This window comes from Pistacia vera, unplaced genomic scaffold (assembly GCF_008641045.1).
Source record: "Pistacia vera cultivar Batoury unplaced genomic scaffold, PisVer_v2 Contig503, whole genome shotgun sequence".
NCBI classification, from domain to species: Eukaryota; Viridiplantae; Streptophyta; class Magnoliopsida; order Sapindales; family Anacardiaceae; genus Pistacia; species Pistacia vera.
In genome coordinates this window covers 1,835,425-1,840,958 of record NW_022196339.1, presented here as the reverse complement: position 1 = coordinate 1,840,958, position 5,534 = coordinate 1,835,425, and the positions used below count along the sequence as shown (strand labels likewise).

Below are 5,534 nucleotides of genomic sequence, written 5' to 3'. Positions count from 1 at the left end.
TTAGAGCCGGACGGAGTGACCTGAGGAGAATAGTAAGTCACCCGTAAGTGGGACCTTGGAGAGCTACAAGCTGCCACACTTGAGATCTAGTTAAGAAAATATGGATCACCATAGGCATCAGCGGATCTTACATCCATTAAACATGAGGGTAGTTTATTTAACCCTGGACTCCCTTCCCTTATGGGTATTCATCCAGACTACATGTTATCACATATTCTATTAACATTACTGAATCATAATTCAAGCAAACATGGCGAGCCATTAAATTATTGATCCAAGGGTATTATTCTCCTGGGTTGGAGCAACATAAAAGATCCTTTACTAGCTACAATTTTAGGCAACACCATGCTACGACCCTGGTGATGTTACCAAGGCAAAATAGCAATTAATCCTGATAAATCTAACGGTTGTTATTGAGTGAATAATATTATTGGATCAAACATAATTATCAAACTTAAAAAAGTATGTGACCTCTAAGAGTATATATATATATATATAGCAAATATTAATCACAAGCTCGTTTAGTTGATAGTTAAGGAACTCAGAAATTGAACATGTCAACCACTTGAAAGAAGTTTTCAACCCTTTTATCGTTTAATGAATATTTTACAATTAAAATGTCACTTTCCGAAAGTTTTTGTACTCGTTCAAGAGTAACTTTTTAGATCAAAGAGAAAATAAACAAGTTTGGAGCATCCAAGGGAATTGTTCTTTTCCCTTTGGCATATTCGTGGAATATTTTTTTATTCCATTGAATAGATAATGACGTAATTGTAACATGTGTAGAGAAGAGATAGTCATGGGTGTTTGCGCTATAATTTGTTAGCATAATTCCCTAGATAAAAGAAAGAAGTAAGCGAGTCCCAACAAAGAATTTTAGGTAGCCCTTTTGTCTTCGATGATGAAAATACAAGACATAAGCAATGGCATATCAAGTTTCACTTATTGCGTGAAGAAAGCTAGATGAGTATATATATAATTATTCGTTCACTTACTTTCAACGTAAACAACCATTGCTTTCTGGAGCGGTGCTAGGTGGGGACGCTCATTTATTGATTTTGCTACCCATTCCTCAACAAGTTTCAATAATCATTCTTTTGCTTCATGTGTCGTTAGTTAGGGAAAATATCACCACAAAATCACTCCCATCAGAAACAGATGAGCTGTGAATGTGATGACTTACAGACAACAATGCAATGGACAAAAGTCTCCACCCATTCGCTTGAAAAATTACCACAATAAAAACATGTTTTCGATTTCATATCCCATTGCCAGCTAGACATTACTGCATATTTCATTACTGGCAATAACCCAGTGTATGATAATTTATTATACTGAAATTGAATCAAATATTCTGCCAATAATTACAGAATCAACGTCTCTCATTGTTTTCCAATTTTAAACTTACTTGAAAAAGTTTAGACTAATTTTGAATTATCAGCATAATCAGGCAATGGATTGATCGTTAGATATAATTTCGCCAACTTGGGAGAAAAGATAAAACCACTCGGCCAAAACACCAAGTTGTTCAACTAGGCTCACCATTGTCAGTATTGTACTACTGCAGCTCAATGAATCTAGGTGAAAATTTCACACCCTGAAACTACAGTTACTCACCACCATCTACTCCTTAAAGTCAAACACTAGTTCATTCTCCCTTCTGCATCAATTGAAGACCCAAGGTTAAAGAGAGAAAGATTGAACTCCTATGCTTGTGGCTCAGATTATCAGAGGAGTTCAAGCCATGCCATACTAGGTGTTATAGGTCACCTTGTCTTGTGACCCATAATACCAACTTCCCTCTATCGTTTAAGTATCAACCTCACCACACTATGGTTTGTATTGCAATAAATTGTGAACATTAGCAACTTCTTCATATTTTGGAAACTGCATTAATAAACTAACATATTAGTCAGTTTACGATAAGTGCACAAACCACATAAAAGCAGACCATGGACAGATGACTAACCCCTTATCCATATATACAACTGGAAACTAATCCAACAAATCGACCAAGAGGCAACACAATGCAAGTGTGAACACAACAAACTTATAGAAGAAAATTGAAATGAAGAATGGCAGGATAACAAGGAAGTGCGATTGTTGCAAATACCAATATTTCATTACCACTAGAAGAATGCATACCAACCAGAAATCACTATCATAAAGTAACCACAAAGATATCCATCAAACAGCACAAATCGAGACTTACACGCTGGAGCCAACACGGAATTCTCCTTGCCAATTAACAAGAAGATTAACTGCAATGATGTCCTAAAAATCATTATCTAAACAATTATAGCAACAAAGGACACCTAACAAGACAGCAGCCAACTTATATGGAGACGCATGCTAGGAAGAGAAGCATTGTAATTCATTACATAAACCTTAACTTCAGATCATGGCTACTAGATCTTATCAAGCTTCTCTGTCTTGACCACAGGGTTGGCTTTAGCAATTGCTTCCCTTGCAGCAGTTCGATAATCAAAGGACATTCATGCTTGTCAGAGTATCGGTGAACAGCACAGAAGAGATCCCACACCTGCAATTGAACCCTGTTAAACCAACCCGCTTTCTACAAGAAGCACACCTGTTAGGACCCTCCTTTGGCTTCATCTCCATATTCTGGCAAAGGATGGATCACTGGATGGTTTTGTTGATAAGATATTAGTCTCCACAGGTCCAGCTTGTACGCCACATTACCAGCAACAACAGGATCCTTTTCAGTCCACCGGAGCTGCCATTCACAATGCTCCCAATGGATGATGCTGCCAGTTGGGCTTGTTCCTGCTTCAGGATCATTTCCTTGTGGCACTGGAGCACATATTCATGGTAGCAGCACTTCAAAGAAGCCACAGTTGTTAATGCATAGAATGGGACCTTCTGGAGCTTGGCATCCTATCTCATCATGTGAGTCCATCTTTTCTTTTCTCCTGCACGAAAATCAACTTACCATCTACATTAAATATACAACTAAATCACACAAATAATGTACCACTTAACAAATATAATCCATGTGGCATGCATACAAATACTATTAAGACATGCATACAGGCAACAAAGTATAAAAACTGATGCTCTCAAGTGTTCCCAGAAGAAGAAAATAATAAAAGTAAAACGAAAAGAAATGAGAGTAATCCGCATAAACCAATTTAATTAGCAATTTATCACAATACATCATGATTGTTTTTACCTAGGAGCGTGGGTGATCTACACAGAACAAGACTGACCAAGTGCCCTCAGGTTAAGAGTGCTCTATACAGCACCTGACTTAGCTGATATCAACCAGAATAAACGAGATAGCTTAACAGAGTGAACTTGCTAAAACTTGGGAGCAAGAAAGCCTTAAGAATGTCAACAATATAGATATACTACACATATACAGCTCACACGAATCAGTAAAGTAGAAAATGTCAAGCAGGAGGTCAAGGAATCATAAAAGAATAGCACAAAGGTCCTTCAGTGTGACAATTAAAGGGAATATCATCCTCAACACCGGAGTTAGTTTGAACCTACGTGAATAACTGAAATTATGTTCATAAATATCCATGTTCATGACTTAATTTCATAGAAAGACAATTTCATTATTGGGAAAAACATTTGTTACCGATTTGCAAGCTTGCAGATGATTGACAGCCTTATATAGTCTCTAAAAAGAATCAAACCACACTTTTCAGACCAAAGACAATATAACACAAGTATTAACCTAAACAATTAATTATTCATCATATTAACAAACCAAATCCATACAGAAATTCAATAACTCAAAATAAAATACAGAACACTCGAAACAATACAAATATTCTGTTTTATATTCAAACCTCAACACTAATTCACATCATGAACAAACACCCTAGCTTCATTTCTATCAATTCCATCTAAAATAAATCTCATCATAGTTCCAATTTTGCATCCAAAACTCACGCATCAAATAATCAACAATAATAAGTGAATTACATAAAAAACAAAACAAATAAATCCCATAATAAACCTAAAAATAAAAAATAAAAACCCTCACCGGTTTAATTTCGTCGGATCTTGATTTACAAAGAGAACTGGCTTATTCCCTGCACGATGAACCAAAAATCAGTAACAAATATTAAGGTTTCGTTCAAACAACATAAGAAAAGTAAAAGACGATGTCGAATTGAAAGAGACAAGAAACGAATCCATACCTAAATCGAAGATATAATGGTAAATATAATACAAAAGAAATCGAAACCGAACAAGAGGAGAGAAAGATTTTATTAGATATCGTTTGATTTTTTTTTTTTTTTTTTTCCTCGATTTTGTTTGTTTTAGAGTTGTTCTCTATTTAAGACTTCACTTTAATCTGCCAACCAACGCTTCCACTGAGTCGGTGAAGTTAAACTCGCTGCCCTCAATAAACTTTCTATTTACTGTTTTGCCAGTATGGTCCATTACATGGCGGCTTTCGGTTGGGTGGGTTACTGTTACCAACCTTGCTGTTACGGTACAGATAGCGTTGGGCTGGGCCTAATTCAACTTGTATTTGTTTAATCATTAAGGTTTAGGATTAGGATGAATGTAGATTGGCTCAGTTACGTTACGTCTCAAATATGCTTTTCTTCTTCTCCGATAAATATCAAAAGAGCTTATAAAGATTATACCGTATTTACTTAATAAGAAAATTATATAAGATATACTCTTTAAAATGATAATTAGATTGTTTTACTCAATTTTGAAAAGGCTAATATCACATACAAATTTACTTGCTGATAATTAATTTAGTGATATTTTCTTAATTATAAAATAATTGCATCACACATACATAGAGTTTATATAGTCTTGTACATCAAATAAACGTAATATTACTTTTGTCTTGTCATGTCATTTACAATCATTTAATATGATTTTTATTAACTTTCTTAGAGTCTCACATCGACTAGACACATTCAAACCTATTAGATTATAAGAGAGGGTAATTCTCTCATTCAATAAGACATTTTGCGTAAGGAGTCACGCCCACCTCGAATTCTAACATGGTATCAGAGCCCAGGTTTAATTGAGCTGAGCGTTTGACCAGCAGGTGAGAAATTAGAACCAGCAACTACCTCCAATAACAGACATGACCCAACATATGGGTTTGACCGTGAGGGGAAGTATTAGAGTCACATATCAACTAGGCACGCTTAAGCCTATTGGGTTATAAGAGGGGGTAATCCTCCAATTCAATAAAGCATTTTAGGTGAGGAGTCAGACACATCTCAAATTCTAATGCGAAGAATGCCTACCAAGGAAGCTTGATAAAGGGGCAGAAATTAAGACCAAAGAATACCAAGCAAGAGAGAATTGTAATTGTATGTTGTGTATTGTAACGAGTATATGAGCCAATTTATACAGTAGCTTTGAATACAATAAAGGCAATGAAATAATACAGTAAAGGAAATGCAATAAGCTCTTAATTACAAAATATTACACTGATCAATCAAATAATTGTAAATCAACAATTGCTTGATTCCAGCATAAATATCTCCAGCATTCCATATTTCATCACTCCCCCTCAAGTTGGT

General features: G+C 35.4%; 1 pseudogene; it reads right to left on the bottom strand.

Annotated features, from left to right (window-relative positions):
* Positions 1-2,346: 2,346 nt before the first annotated feature.
* Positions 2,347-4,349, bottom strand: LOC116105760 (annotated as a pseudogene).
* Positions 4,350-5,534: the final 1,185 nt, after the last annotated feature.